Below are 18,148 nucleotides of genomic sequence, written 5' to 3'. Positions count from 1 at the left end.
AGTCTGTACTGTTGCCTATCGTACTGGCTTGAGGCATACTACTGTACTACAGATCTTAGCTTCCAATTTCATGTATATTAGTTTGTGACTTCATAGCCTACCCAACCCACATCACACTGCCTGGCCTGCTGTTATCTGTCTGCATAGGCAATTGTGCTTAAATATACTAAATAGTGGTAAAATGTGCTTAGCACTGCTTTATATTGCTTAAAATAGGGCAATCATGCCTCAGGTGGTGCTGCAGAGCTGCCTATGTCGGATGCACATAGTACACTCCCTATACATGTTTGAAAACAGGTAGTGTCAAGTTAGGCATCCCTTTTATTGTATGTGCGAGTCAGAGAGAGGTGTCATTTCCAGGGTTCCTACTGATTCAGTGTATGTGCTATGCATTGCCTCTCTGCCAAGGCCAGGGCATACTGGGCACGCCTCCTTCTGCCTACTGGGGCAGGCTCAGGTTGTTCCTCCTCCGAGTCACCTTGTGCCTGTGCAGGCTTTGGCAATGGTGGGGGGCTGTTTGGCCCTGCCCCATGCTGTTCCTGCTGCAGCTGTTTTCGCAGGATCATATTGTCTAGCATGGCACATACCATGACAATTTGGGTACATGTAGTTGGTGAGTACCGCAAGGCTCCACCAGATGTGTCCAGGCACTGGAACCGTGACTTGAGCATCCCAAACACACGCTCAATAATGTTTCTTGTTTGTGCGTGTGCCTCATTATGGTGTTCTTGTTCGGGTGTGTGTGCATTTCTGATGGGTGTCATCAGCCATGGCTCCAGTACATATCCAGAATCCCCCACTAGGTGACCGTCAGGGATGTCCCCATTGGCAAATCTCTGGTACAGCTGCGTCAGATGCCAGATGTGGGAATCGTGATAGCTTCCAGGGCAGCCAGCACACACATTCATTATTATGCCCTGGGCATTGCACATGACCTGGTAGTTGATGGAGGGGAAGCCTTTGCAGTTGATGTAGACCCTACCACACTCACCGGGTGGTGCTTTGATGTGTATGTGCGTGCAGTCTATTGCACCCACTACCTCAGGGTATTCTGCTATTTGGTGGAATAGACGCATATTGCTGGCCAATGCCTCACTGGAATTGGGGAAATATACGTGTTCACTGACATGTGCTGACATGGCATCCAGGAACTGGTGCAGTACCCTGGATGCTGATGCCTGTGAAACCCCCATCATATCACCAGTTGGTGTCTGGAAGGTACCTGTAGCTAGTATTCATAGGCCAACACATACCTTGGTATCCATTGGGATGGGTTCCCCTCTGTTGGTTATGTGTGTGAGGTGTGGCCGGCACAGCTCAACAATTTGCTGCAGGAAGTCTCTGTCCACTCTATAGCACTCCACTATCTCCAGCTCATGTGGCCCCTGGTAGGTTACCCTGGGTCTGTACACTCTTCTCAGTCTACTCACTGTTGGTTGCTCTGCAGCCTTCACATCATCACCACCCTCAGCACCTTGCACATGTTGGTTTATGATAGCAATAGCAGCCCCTAACATTTTGTCTGACTTAAGCTTTTTAAGTTTTCATTCTTTGTATACTGCAGTGTTGCAGAGTTCTTGGGGAAAAAACAGGGTAGACTGCTGTTTGCAGAGTTTAAAGGGCTGGGCTGGGCTAGTCTACTGCCTGTGTAATTGGCTGATTCTGATATTTTTCACCGTGCGGCTCTGCTAGTTCTCCTTGGTTAACTTCCTACTACTTCTTTTCCTTCCTTTTTCCCTTTCTGTTTCCACAAGGGGCAGCGCCACGCAAACACTCTCACATGGGCGCACACGCTGTGTTAACTTTTGCAAGAAATTTCAAGATATATACACGCATATATACACCTTTGGTTTCTTGTTTTCAGCTAGGACAACTGTAGACATGCCTCTTGCAATCATGAGCAACTCAGGGAAAACACAAGCCACTGTGCTCCAATCAGTTTGCAGTCTTTCAGACATACCCCCTCATGATGTCACCTATCTTCTACTCTACTACTCCCCTACTCCTACACTTACACTCTAGGGATATGGCTCACATGCCGGGGAAAATTGGGATTCACTATCTTTATCCTCATTTGCATAGGATTGCCTACTAATGCTTGGTTACATCTCTCACACAGAGCTTCCCCCCTTAGCAACCACTACTCAATGGCCATGTTGTTTTCAGCCTGCCATTCACCTGCATGGTGGAACAAGCTTTTTAGTGGAATTGCCCATTTGTGGCTATTTTTCACTTTTTTCTTTTTATTTAAAGAGCAGCACGTTTGCTCGCTGCTGCATTATGCTTAAACATCGGCGATCGGTGGAAAAAAACCTTTGGATTTTAAGGATTTACAACATTTGCAAATGCCAATGGCCTTATATTTGGCCATTGGCATGCTTCCTCAACTAGATGCATCCTTTATTTGGGGCTGTCATAGCTCTGTTTAGCTGTTTGCAGAACGGTACTCCTTTACCAACAGAGTACATTTCTGCAAATAACACTACTCTTACACAGACAGGTTAGTGTTTCCTGGATCACAAATTTACCTCATTTGCATAGCTTTCAGCAGCAAATGAGGTAATTTGCATATCATAACACTGTCCATGCAAGAGTAGCTTTAGAAGCTCTCATGCACACCCCTGCCGGTTATTGCTGAATCGCTCGGCAGACATATTGCCTGTCTGCCATCTTACACTATTCTTACACTCCGTGCAAGCCTTTGTAAATCTGGCCCACTATGTTTCCTGTATTTGTATAAGTATAGCTTGTATATCTAATTAGCAACAGTGGTTTATTGCTAGACATCTGTAGCTGTGTGAGTGTCTAAGAGATGGATCGTTTGTGCTTGGTGTATTTGGTAAGTGCTTGCTACATAAAATTACTTTGTATTTAAAATAAAGAGTGATGACATGAATTTATGGCCTGTTCTGCCTAATATATTAGATACTTTAGCTGGGATGTGAAAGTCTTTATGCAATGTGAGAGGTATTTTTTAGAATGCTTCTAACAAGATTGTGTTCGGAGTTTCTGATTTTGCCAGTTATATAGAGGTTAGTTATGGGAGAGGTTGTATGGCACTGATGTTTTATGTGTGTTATACAGATTGTGGTGTCTGGAGGTGATTTCTTGTGTGTTGGATGTTAATTTACTGATTGGAAGTATCTGACAGTCAAAACTTGCATTTGTTACTGTAAATAAGCAGATTTTGTGATACAGTTAGAGTGAGGTCAGGAAAATGTACTGTGCAGTGTGCTGAGCGGGAAAATGTCAGTTTGAAATTTAAGAAATGAAGCTTTCTTATTTAGTTTGTGATATTATGCATCATCTGCAAGCAGATCAGATTACATTACATCTAATGTGCATATGCAAGCCTAATTGTGGATGTCAAGACTCTGATTGGTTAATATAGCATATTAGGCTTTATCTTATAAGACTTATGAGCTACACTGTCTGCAAACATATTAATTGTTCCCTTTTATAATAGTGACTATATTTTGTGCTCAAATATATACTGAAATTTTATTTTTTCTTGCAAACAATTATAGTCACTATTTCGAGTCTATATTAAAATCGCGAAACCTCACTCATGCGAATACGGAACTGTGGACTCATATATAGCGAACCGCGAAAATGCAGAGCATCCTGAAGCATGAAATTTGAAATGTCAAATCGTCATAGTTGACCATCTCCACCATCCACTACAAGCTACCTACCCAAACAAAATAAATAATCCACACTTCCCCATATCTACACTTCACCCATATATCCCATATCCTAATCAAACATTCACTACACACAAATGTATCTAACTATAAACAAACAACACCCAACTACAGGAAAAGTATAAACTATGTATACATTCAGCTACACAATTATATTACTATACATACACTTAACATAAGCCTATTTCTAACCCTAAAGTAAAGGTTGCATGTATTACTATGTATGCACTTACCTTAAGCCGCACCCTAACCCTAAGGTCCGTAACTATTGCACACTTACGTTAGAGAGCTATACCGGATAAAGGCCAACTATGACAATTCGACATTTTGAATTTCGTGCTTCAGGGCGTTCGGTGTTTTCGCAGTTTACTATATATGTGTCGACGTTTCCGTATTCGCGTAAGTGAGGTTTCATGATTTTAATATAGACCAATTATTTTTAGTAAATATACTGGATTTTTTTATAAATAGATCTTTATAAATAATTTCCTATGCAGTTAGCAAGTGTTTAGTATAGGCTTATACATCTACAGGAAATGCTTATGGCTAATATTAATAACTGTAAGGATACTCGAATACTATATTAAATCCTAGACAATATATGTGTAAATAATTTGGATTGAACTATAATTACATTGCATTCAATATGATGAATTTTATATTGTATCTTAAATATTACTTTATGTTTCAGATGTCATGTTCTCAGTTATTATAAAGTCATGTTCTATTAATATATTAGCACTTTGTGACAGGGAAAGAGCTCAGTAATATCTATGACTTGTGATAACACAACAAAGAAGTTATTAGTTTCGGTATTACCCTATTACTATGGTAGATATTTACACCTAACTCTATTTTAATTCTGCCTTTGAGTCATTCACTTTTAAGACCTGTTATCTACAGTAAGTTTTGTATAAATAATAGTTTCTACTAATTTTTGTCATATTAACTGACACCAGTTAATTATTATTGATTCTTAGTCAGTCATTTACACATTTGCTATTCCAAAAGTTTAGGAGTTAATTTAAAGACAAGTATGTCTCATGGAATATTTCTAAGAATCTATGTTAACATCTTTTGGGAATGACACACACTCAACTATGTGCTAACACCTAATTCTTGTAATTTTTTTTGAGTGGAAGACTGTCATGATAAGATTTATTCAGAGGACAAGTAAATATAAATGCTAAATGATTCTTTGATTTTGTTCTGTCATTTTGAAGTTTTTATTAAAACCAATACAGATTACATGCTTAGGCATATTGGGTAATCAGATTGTTAATAAAGCTAATGTTTCTTTAAACTGTTAAGTACTAAATTCAGATTATATATATCCTAATATGTGTCTTGCTTCCTTAGTGAATAATTACTGTATAAATGTTTATAAAGTTCTAACAATAGTGTAACTATTATTTCTGAAACCTAAGTGGAATCAACATCTGATTAGCTGTTTATCACTACTATTTTTCTCTTAATTTATAATATATTCCCAATTTTTACTTTGTTTTCATGGTCTTGAACCAATAAAGGTTGATGGTTGGGAAAGGTAGTCTAGCAGATTTAGTTTTGTTTGCTAGACTAGGAATGCATCTCATTCCATATATAGGGTGTATTAAAGTTTTTATAAGAGTTAAATATGCTAATTTTTTGGTACTTAACTGTTTTTCTAGTTTTGAAATGCCTGACACAATTGTTTTACTTTTATTTTTCATGGGGAAAGTTATTTGGATTAAAATAAATAGAAATATAACAATTGATATTCTGTTGTCTATTCAGCAAGAGTATTATATATACAGGATTCTAATAATACAAGTACCTTCATTATTTGTTATCTTTAAAGAATTCTGATATGGATTTAACTTTGATATCCTTAAATACTAATGGCTTAAACAACCCATATAAGAGAGCTAACCTACTAAGGTATCTTAAATAAAACAAGGCTCAAGTAGTTTTTCTCCAAGAGACTCACTTTAAAATAAATGACACATTTATGTGGGACCCCAAAAAATACACAATATTATCTCAATCTTCTTATTAAAAACAAGACCAGAAGAGTAACAATTCTATGGAAAAAGACTTTTTAAAATCCCCAAATTATTTATAAACATGTAGATAATGATGGATTTATGGCCTTAGTTACACTTAAGTTTAGCAATAGAATTTGGACCCTGGTTAATGTATACTGGTTCTCAAGTATGGGGGTTGGACTAGCTAAGAAACACTTAGACTTTACTGCAACTACTTCTAAAGATAATACTAAACTAAGAGGTGACTTAAAATGTATCACATATATTATAGAAACCACCAATAGGAAATCTCCCAGGCTATCGTCTTCAGCTAAAAAGTTAAAAAATGGACAGAAATGTTTAAATTAAAAAACACCTTTAATGCTTTGGGACCAAATTCTTTACTCTTCTCATACCAAGACTATAGACATGGTACCCAAACTAGAATAGATAAAATTTATATCTCTCAAGATCTTTATTCTAAAATCTTGAATTTTTTAATACAACCTTGTCCCTTTTCAGATCATAATCCCCTTTTATTAACAATTCACTTGGAATTCAATCAATTAGTTATTACTTCAAGGATTCCCTCATATATCAAAAAAATTAAAGACTTTAAATCCTGGATAACTTCTGAACTTCAGCACTTCTTAGAGATTAATTACAAACATGAAGCAAACACAATTATGGTTTGGGATTCTCTTAAGGCCTATCTATATGACAAAACCATTAGCTGGTACAAAAATAAAATTAAAGAATGGGACTCAGAGTTATAGCAACTCCAAAATCAAATATCATCCCTTAAATCTAATAAGAACATAATTGCTATAGATAATTAGAAGAAAACAGAAGAAGCAAATAAGAAATACAATGAAATATTATCCCATAAAACTAATTTAGCTATGTAAAAACTGAAATTAAATTCTTATGCTACTTCTCCTAAGCATCTTTATAACATATCTATGAAAGTTACGATACAATCAAAAACTAATAATATTGATATCATATTTCATGAAGGGAAAAAGAAGAAAGTCTCGGACATAGATGACATTCTGGAGGCTTTTAATTATCATTATGCAGAACATCATAAAGATAAAATAAGTATAAATAAATGTAAGAAATTAGAGAACATAGTTCCCAACATAAAAAGAATTCCTAAGGAACATAAGCTAGATTTACAAAAACCTATTTCTCAGAAGGAAATTATAGATGGGATTAAAGGAAGTAAGTCTAATAAAGCACCTGGAATAGATGGCTTAATTACCAAAATTTATAGATTGTTCCCTACTTCTATAATCTCTCTAATTCATAAAACCTTTCTTGAAGTTCAAACATTAGCAACACTTCCTCCTTCTTGGAGATATTCTCTAATTTCCCCTATATTAAAAGAGAATAAAGACCCTAATTATTGTAACTCATATAGACCAATTTCTTTGTTGAATAATGATTATAAACTTTTTATGTCAATTATGGTCAACAGATTGAAAATACCCATATCTAAAATAATTAATGAAGACCAAACTGGTTTCATACATAACAGGCATACACAGGATAATATTAAAAGAGTATTAATACTAATATATTACCTCAACAGAGGAAACCATGAAGCACTGATAATAGGTCTAGTTATTCAAAGTGCATTTGACTCCTTAAATTGGGATTATTTACTTGAAGTCTTACAGTTATTTGATTTCCCCCCTATTTTATAACACTGATAAAGAAAGTCTATGAAAATAATCTAACATATGTAAAAATAGGTCCCTTTACATCCAAAGAAATCCAAATCACTAGAGATACTAGACAAGGATGTCCTATGTCCCCTATCCTATTTGCTCTGGCCATAGGAATACTTGCCATCTTAATACTTAATAACCCAAAGATAAGAGGTATAAACATATATATGACCAATATATTTCCAAAATAATTATGTTTGCTGATAATGTGCTACTTACCTTACCCAACTCTAAGGAAGTGTTAGGTGAAGTGGATATAGTAATAACAAATTTCAAAAAAATCTCAGGACTCTCCTTCAACAAATCAAAATATGTATTATTAATTAAAAAATAATATATAGGTTCCAGTTAATCATATTATTGGAAACCAAGTTTTAACTTTAGATTATTTAGGAATAGTCCTAGGTAAGAATATAGGGGGAACCTTATAGCTTAACTATGCCAAAGCCATAGACTTAATCAAGACATTGATAAGCAAATGGAATAATATGTTTATAACATTTGATGATAGGTTAAAACTGTTAAAAATGGTTTTATTAAATATTATATGTAACACAGGCTCTTATACTTCCACCAGGAAGGAAAATCCTTAAAGAAATTACTTCAATGCTGATGAAATTCCTATGGTACCCCAAAATAAATTGAGTGGCATATTTTCATCATATCAGAAAATGGGAACAAGGGGGGGGTGAAATTCCCAGAAATTGATACTTATATAAAGGCATCTATAATTAAAATAGTGATGAATTGGATAAATCATAGATACTCTTACAATTGGAAACAGTTACATTCCATTATACTAATGAATGAAAATTGTTTATCAAAAAATGCTTTGGTAACTGACGAAGATAAGGTATGGCACCATTTAAGTATAAATTTACAGTATAGTACAACAAAATTAACTAAACTAACACTAATAAACCATATTTTTGATGTTTTTAGAAAATTCATCAACGCAAATTTAGATATAAAACTGTGGTATAGATGTTTAATACCATTTACTATTACAAGGGATTTCCTTGATAAAACACATAGAGAGATTTTTGGTTATGGGAGAATAGTAATCTATTTTGTTGGGTACAATGTATAGAAAATCAACAAGCTTTGAACACACAACATATATTGTCAACTTATGGCCTATCCCTAATGACTGGTTAGTTCTTCAGAATGTCACAGTATACACTAAGGATCTGTGTAGAATATTACACAACTCATCATTCAAAACTGTTTCAAAAAATATAAATTGGATTTTTGGAATTCTATATAATAATATCAATATTAAGAATGAACTATCATATCTATATAACACTTTAATTGTCTATAAGACAGGTCCTAAAGATTCTTACTGGCAATACCTAACTAAAGGGTTTCAAGTATTATTATCAATGGAAGACAAAACAAACATTTTACTTTCAGTTAAACTAATGTCTTATTCATAATTCTGGAAGATATTTCATTGGAAAATTCTACACAAATCCTTTTCAACATCTGAGAAACTCTCAGAAATGAACCCTTCAAACAGCAAGTTATGTTGGAGATGTCACTGGTCCACTAATGCTGATTGGTCTCACATTTTTATGACTGTACTAATATTAAACCATATTGGAACGAGATTAACAATTTTCTTCAAGCTATCTATACAGATATATTTGTTTTGACAAAGTCTTTAATTTTATTGAATGCTGTTAATGGTAATCATATGAAGAAAGATGACCTGCATATATTGTGGGCAATGTTACCAATAGCCAGAAAAATGTATAACCAGAAGATGGAACTCTAATGTAGCACCCACAATGGAGGAATTTCTATCTTCACTGAAGAAATGCATACTAATGGTGAAAAGAACTAAAGAGCTAAGAACTTTTCCTAAGCCATTGGTTAATAGTCCGTGGAGGAAAGGTTTGAATTTGATTGATACCCTACAGATGAAATCAAGCTCTTCTTAACTATCATAGTTTATATATTAAGTTATTATTTAGTTACATATGTTTTTATCTGAATCCTTTTTGTCAGGCTGAATGTAAATACTGTAAATAGTTATTGAATGTTATGGATGTATTAAATTATTGTGTTATTTTATCAAAATAAAAATCATTTGAGTAAAAAACACTGCCTTTGACAACAATGAAGATTGTTATTTGTTCTTCACTGTTGTGCAACCTCAGAGTTGGTATGTATAATTCAATAGGGTGGGGTGGGGGCTTTCCCTGAAAACAAAATGGCTTCAATGTTCACTGAAGGTGGTTTTGGAAAACTGGTTTCAGTTTATTTTCATTCATCAAAACTACCATTGATGGATTGACATGTATCCAAACATCACTTAAATGATGAGGACCATACCTCTCACCTCTCCAGATTTTCACAGAATTTCCAGATTTTTATGTAATATTTTTATTTTATTGTGTTCCCCATAAAAATTGTGGTTTTCTGACAAATCTCAGATTTCATATTCTTCAGAAAATGCATGGAAATACAAAACCTTTTATTCTAGCAATTTTCTAAGTTTATAACAGCAATATTCAAAATGTGTCCCTATTTTGGAGCCTTTGCTTCCCCATTATTTTTGTCTTTGTCCAGATTTCTTATGCTAAGGGATTGAGAGCTATGCTGAGGACAAAAACTGAGGGTTTGTTTTATGGGCCATCACTGACCATGTGTGTTGTGTGTGATTCTATTTTGTGACCAGATTAAACATGTGAAAAGAGGTTGATAAGACAGTGGTGAAAATGTGGGGGGCAAGCAGAGGGTAGACAATAGAAAGAAGAATACAGAAAAATGCAGGATAGTGATGGGGATGTCCTAGCTATCCACTTCTTCACAATTGTTTTTATACAATTAATTTGAGGAATTCAGATAAACACCACCACAGGGGTTGGTGACAATAACTTAATAATGGTGTCTGGCCAACTGGACCAAATCAAGTGTCTCAAATACACACACAGATGAAGTGGAGAGCTATGTATAGGGCATAACATTTTTGTGGGACAGATGACATTTTATTTTTATATGAGAGAGGTGGTTAGGAATAAGAGGGTTAGGTATGTAGGGTAGATTAAGTTGAGGTGTACACATAAAGAACATACAAGACAGACAAGAATGGTGAGGAATGCAAAAGGTTGGGGACGTCATGACTAGGGATAGCTAGAGGACATTGGAGGAGCATCTACATCCAGCATGAATAAACTGAGAATCTAGTCCTCACCTTCAGAACTGTCTCTTGCTGCAGACAGTTGGAGCAGTGTCAGATGGGGCATTGACTTGGTTATTCAGCACAAGACTTTCTCAATAAAGCCATTGTGGGCAATGAGGCCCCTCTCTATAACATCTTCCACCAGCTCTGTTAGCTCCTTATAGAATATATAATTGCCACCTCCACTAGCACTACTCTTGGTTGGTACCACTGCACCAGGCCCTGGGGCAGAGCTGCTTGATGTTCATGGCAATGCTGACAGGTTGGGAACCAGAAGTCCTGGGTGTCTGTGCTGCCTGTGGTGATGCTCCAGCAGCCACCTATAGAGGTATGGTGATCCACTCTCCAGTGGTCAGTCTACCTCTATGTGCTTATATTTCAGCAGAAATTATGTTCCCAAAATAAAATAAAAATTAAAAAAATAAAAAAAAGTTATATGAAAGATAAATAGGGTAGGGGATAGAAAACATAGAAAATATCATCAATGCCACACTATTTTAATATTTCACATTCATTCCAAATTTACACATAACTAGCATCCAGCTATGAATGTGAAGTCATACATGTATCTTAAAAGACACATCAATTTTGTTGCTATTGTAGACATTAGGCAAACAGTGCTGTGACTATTGCATATATGATATATTATATATGTATTCCATGTAAAATAATGCCAATTTACAAATATCACAATTATATTGTTAGCTACTGATTGCAGAACATTGATTTTATATTATGTAATACAAGCTCATTTCTGCTGCTTGGATTTGAACCTACACACAGATAAGCTGATTTATACATTGCCTAGTGCAATGCTCAAGGTCTATTTGAGCAGGCATGTATATGTAAGGTATGCCTACCCTGTTGCGTGATGCCCTTCAAATTAATAAAGTGAATGACAATTCTGATGTATGATGATATTACTTGCATTCATTACTAAGCCATACTTATCCCATGTCTCTCTGAGGTATGCCATCTCTCCTGATGCACCACCCTGTACATTTCAATCTCCTCTGAAGCTGTAGAGAAAAGAAGACAGCCTAACATACAATGCTATGTTAAACCCAGAGCTGTTGGACATACTCCACTTAAAGAAATCCCAACCCCTTCGAGCTACATGCTCTAGGGACCCAAACCTTGTACCCACAATAAATGGAACATGCTGGAGGGATAGATTCCTGTCCCAGAGACTTCCCATACTATGGAACAAACTACCTATCTTTATCAATCAAAGCTCCTCATTAGCACTCTTCAAGAAAACTCTTGATGATTGGATGGGAAATAGGAAATTCAGCCCGGGGATCACCTCTGTGGATTTGCATGACAGGGGCACAAGTAAATAATGTTTTTGGGTGGCGAAAGCCAGGGTACCTTTTTGGCTAGGCTTATATAGGCCCTAGGGCCAACAGTCTAGTACCTACCTATGAACCTATCAACCTATGAAAAAGATAATTAATGGCAACCTTTATGTGTTGGCAAAACCATGGTATTGTAATTGCTGTGATGGGCTAGTATTCTTACTCAACCTAAGGGTGTCACCACTTCTAAACTTTTCCTAACACTGGTGAAGGAGGTCCTGCTCATTTATTTTCATGTCACACTAATCGTAACACCATATGGTTCACCAGTGAATGGAATGCCAGTTGCACTTGTGACAGCCTTCATCAAGCTATTTCAACCCTCAGCCTAGTATTGACACCCTGTGTACTCCTGCTGCAAAAGCTTATATCTGTAGCACTTTACAAGGAGCTCAACAAAGATCCTGGGCTACTTCTGACATCACCCTTGAGATCTAATTGGAGCACCACACTAACCACTACCTATCGTGTCTTCTCAAGGAAGACCAATCCATATCTTATGTGTATCATCCTGTACACAACAACTAACAACTGAGCCAACTGCATTTGCAAGACTGAAAACATACAAATGGCCTGTGGTCTAATTTTGGTATGAATGCTTCAGAGTATACTTCATGCCTGAAACATGACACTGAGACTTGGTCATGTGTGATGCTCAGTTTATTTACACATGTTCCACATTGACTTCATCTAATGCTTTTTTTTTATGATATCTGATTTACATTTGAAATTATATATTAGCACCTCCTGCCATGTTCTATGGTATGGTCGATGATAGTCATACATATACTCTTGTGACAAACAGATATGACATGAAATTTTCAATTATGTTGGTAAAACTCAGTGTAGATCAGAGTGTATGGGCTGTATCTTTAAGAAACATATCAAGGGCTGAACATGCACATAAAAATACTGGGCACGTGCTATTCTCAGTGGCATTTTCACAGTGCAGCCAGAGAGTGAGCATGTATAATTGCAGTAATTAGTTTGCATATAAGTTACTTAAAATGAAGTCAGTAAACTTATATCATGATATATTTGTATATAATAAAGATGCTTGAACAGAACCCACAAAGACTCTTCTATTGTGTCCAAAGTAGGAGAGTGACAATCAGTGCTGTTAATAGATATATTTATATAAAATTGGACATAACGGCTTTGTGGTACATTTATTTTACAAACTGTGACTGATGGCACCTGCAAATTGAACTACTGACAAAAGGAAGCCAACCTGCTATGTCCTGTATATGAACTGTAAATGCCATAGTTGGAATAATGTTTTCATATTGTAAGTTGACATGTAACAGTATGAACATGACTGGAGATAGACCTAATTCTGATAAGCCTTTATGTGCTGGACTTTGATTTGTTATGTTAATGGACTTATATTTTGAGGCAGTTATTTACTCCTGTAAATCATTTTGCATTGCTTTGAGTGATATTAGTACTACATGTCTAGGAAGGGGCCATACATACTTCATATGACATACTGTCCTACAGATCTAATGCTAATTGTGATGAGTTATACTTTATCACAATAAATATTTCTAACATTATACATATGCAAATATACTTTAAATTACCGATGATCATTAATGTGTTTAACATACTTCACACAAAGTATAGTTAACTTATCATTTATGAGACAGACTTGTGTTGTAAGTTTCAGTTTGCAACTTGCCAAATGTAATTCATGTTCAATTACTAATAAAAAAAGCTCACTGACAATACTTTATTCTGACCGTCAGTAAAACAATCTCTAATCTGGATTTAAACCCTGCATTGGTTCTGATGCTACTCAGACCTTATTGCACTAACATCAGTTGCCCTGCTAGACAGGGGTCCAGGGAAGTAAATAGTGTGGGAAGAAATAGCCAGGGAATTGTTATGGCTAGGCTTGTATAGGCCCTATGGCTGATAGCCTAGTGCCAACCTATGAAACTATGAACCTATAACAGGGTGAGCTACACAGAAAGTTGCATAACAAGTGCACTTTCTGTACTCAGTACTGTTGAGAATGCTGACTGAAGTGCAATAGTACTAATCTAACTTACACCACTGATGGCATGCCAAATGAAATTTTGAGTTTTTATTTTGAGAAGTTAGCTGTCATTTATTGCTAGTCAGTGACAATAGCCAATGATGTGCAATGCCAAGCATCATGCAAAAGCAGAAGCTAAAAAAATATGGAAACAAAAAAAATAAAGCAGTGTGTGCTGATTTATCCAAGTGGTGGCCTTCTATAAGTGAAATGTTAACAATAAGGATCACTAATTTCACTGGCATATCACAATATCTAGGTTTGAACACAGCACTTATGACATTACATTGAAACATTATCTATTTTAACAATGTTTGTCACATGATAACATGCATTTCTGTAAGACATCATCATGCCTTCATGTCATGAGACTTACTGAGGAAGACGACATTCAGAATCAATACCAAGAAGACTGAAGGTGACAAAGATCAAAGATAACTTAGCATCCATTATATACACTTCTGCTGTTACAACCCAAACACTGGAATTTGCAATTGTACTTCAGATTCAAATGCACAAAATTGTATTTAACTGTGAATGCTGCACCATTAATTAAACCTTACTGCATTAACATGTGTAGCCCAGAGAAAATTACATAGCAGGTGTATTTTGTGCACATAATCAGAACTAACCATAAAAATGCATAATTAGACCTAACCGATAGGTTAGGTCTGATTATGTATTTTTATCTCTGAATAAGTTCAAGGATATATTAAATGAATGAAAGTGCTTAGTTAGTCAGTGTTGGAGACTGTTTCTATTACTGGCATCAGTGGAATTGCTTGTTGTTTTGTGATTAGCGTATGACATTGACAGGATTAACAGTGTTTGTGACATCAACATTAAAAGGTAGAGAAAGTAGAGCACATATACCCAGCTTTTTAATTATCACATTTTAAATTTAGGGAACAATGTACCTCTGTTCTTACACTTTTCCTTTGTCCTTTTACAGTATAATTCCTGCTGAATGGAATGTTTCTTCAAGTTATGCCACAGAAGCATGTCACAGCACAAAAAATCAGACTATTACTCGAGTGTGTTCTTCCCTTTCTATTGTGAGCATTAGTTATTTTGATGCATTTGGAGCATGATTGCATTACAACTTGCAATACTTTTGAATTTTTTCTGTTTGAATGTTAAAGTTGTATATACCTGATATGACTAACAGACACTTCTTACTTAGAGACACAGTTATCCTTCAAGTATATTTTAACAAAGGTGATATAATGGCTATGTTCTAAGTGAATTAATGTAATAAATAAAAACTTTCCTATAAGCCTATTCTCTCTGACACACCCTCTGCAAGTGTAAATCCCAGTAACAGGTGTGTTAAATACTTAATTAGTTGTGCATTACTGCTTATAAGCCACACTTGCAAAGCATTAACTACCACAGTTCTGAATTCTCACTGTTATACTACTTAGGCATGTGTATGGCATAGTGTAGGTCCTCTCACCATGTCTACCTCCACAGCACCTTGAGCAGGAATGATAATGAGCTACCAGATTTACATAGTCTATGTGTTCATAGGTGTTAATCTACAAGATATAAGCACAACCTTACACTAATGAACTTTTTGTACAAGGAATGACTGCTTGGATTCCCCAAGTGCATCAAAACTAAATGCTACTCTTTGATTTGACTTGCTACATTTAAGTTCTTTTGGGAGAACTGTATTACAGTTCCTGTCAAGGTACGTTATATTCTTTAAAAGTACTGATTTCAGCATGATTTTAGTACATTTTCCTAAGCAAACTGAGTGACGTCTGCATTTTACACAGTTATGTTTATAATGAAAGTATAACACTTGGAATGACCCGCCACTTACATTGCATGGATTTTCAGAAACATTTCTTGTAGTATGGGAACACATTTCTAACTTAGAAGAATTTTAAGAATGTTAAAGTAATATTTCTGAAATAGTTCTGTGGTAAGGGTGTTGCAGATGCCTGAAATAACTTTTATTTCATTATGAAGTGTTGTGCTATTGACATTGTGGTTGCTGGGAGGGTGGGATATTGCATGAGGTCTTGACTTTTTTATATAACTGAGTGCTGTTTGCAATTTGTAATGTTCTTTTTATAACAAAGGTTTAACAGTTGCTATTACAATGATCACTGACTTCCATTACATATTGAAAATGTGTTCTGCCCACATATCCTTAAGAATGTTGACACATGTCTGACTTTAGAAACTTATTTTAGCTTAAGGTATCATTTCATACACTTGTTTCATTGCTAATGCTGTGATATACTCCAGTCATAACCAAATGTATCTCCTGCTTATTCAGTTTAGTTAAGTTCTGTTATTGCAATTTTACAAGTATGTATTGGATGTCTGTATTCATATATATTAATTTTTTATTTGCAATTGTTTTAACAATGATGCTTTCATAATAAGTACTTGTTTACTGCCCATTGCAGATCAGCTTGTAAGCACACAGTTCTTGTTGATTTGTCTAATAACTTTTTTTTTACTTCAGTACAGGGAAATGGAACCTAAGCCAGCCATGCCATGTAAAGCTGTATTTTCAGATGCTGCAAATTAGGTTATGGTCCAGACCCTCTGTCTACATGACTTACACATCTTATTAAAAATGTTAGCTGACATGCCCTTCAGTGACTATGTCTGGTGGCAGGTGAGTGATGATGTGAATGCTATGGCTAGTCATGGCCATGACTGAAAGGCTATCAGACATAGGTCCAATGATATGATTACAAATGCCACAAACAGATCCAGGGCTACTGGGGTGGTATTGCTACTGAACCTGACATGGAGGCATTCCTGTTGACTATAAGAGATCCAGGCAGCTCAGAAGAGTTGCCCAACCATGTAATGAATGTAAGACGGAGGTGGAAGACAGCCACAATGTGTCTACTACTGATGATCTAGACAGGTCCACTACTTATAGCATATTCATTAATGACCTGTATTAAGCAAACAACCAAGCTACCATCATATAATATGCAGAGAATTCCAAAGCTATTTGCTTTGCCAAAAACATGGTTATACTGCAGTAGTACACCTGCTCTCTGACAGATGGAGAATTGGTTAACTGACTCATGTTTCCTTCTAAGCCCACCTACCAAATCCAAATGTATCCTATGTGTCTCTAAACAAATATCTGATAAAAAAATCTTCCTTCTCAAATCTATCATCAAACAATACCAAGATAGAAATGATTACCCATGCTAAACTGATAGGGTTTACCATTCATGAAAACCTAAAATTCAACCACCGCATAAAACAGGCTGTAGGAAGACCCATCAAAAATTGGGACCCCTCATTACAGCCAAACACAACCTTAACAGATCAGGCTACGATAAAAATTGCCACTCTTCCCATCCCTACTCACCAATATGTTGCTCCATACCCATCAATTTATAATCCAGTCAACTCTCCTTATTTGACCAGTACTACAACAAAATTGCAAAATTTGCTGCCAACTATCATTATAAGACACATCACTGCCTTGCAGTAAAGCAAATCGAGTGGCTGGAATTAAGGCACTATTTAACCTGCTCACAGTTTGTCATGATGCATAAGCTCATATATAATTCAGACAAATGCTCAAATATAAGCAATATTCTCCAATTCTACAGTCATAAAATGTCACTACACTTTTATGACAAGATGTTGCTATCTGTAACTAAATCAGCAATACTGCTGGAGACTCCCTGTACTCCTCCATTGCACTAAAACCTGGAATTGCACACCTCACTCTTTTAGAATATTAGAACAAAAATAGGTACTTCAAATTATGCTTAAAGGATCACCTAAAATACTTGGCTATGCTCCTGCATCTCTGCTGTGATAATCTAAATGCTGTCTCTCTTTCTCTCTCAAACTATCCTCCTGGGCCTCTCTACTCACTGTATAGCCTATCTACTCACTGAATAACTCCTGTACTCCCCTGGTACAACCACAATCTGGTCTACTGCTCTTTGCACATTAAAGAACCTCCTATGCTTATTGTTAACCTCACAATTTACATTTTTCTGCTATACTGCTTTAATGGTTTACTATTGTTTGTGTGAACAACATTCTGTCGGCTGCAATGTGCCGAAAATCAGAATGTCGAATGCACAAACATTTGTGCACCAGAGAGTCGACTCC

Source organism: Protopterus annectens, chromosome 5.part0 (genome assembly GCF_019279795.1).
Source record: "Protopterus annectens isolate FY-2018-M chromosome 5.part0, PAN1.0, whole genome shotgun sequence".
Classification (NCBI taxonomy): domain Eukaryota; kingdom Metazoa; phylum Chordata; order Ceratodontiformes; family Protopteridae; genus Protopterus; species Protopterus annectens.
This window is presented reverse-complemented; position numbering follows the sequence as displayed.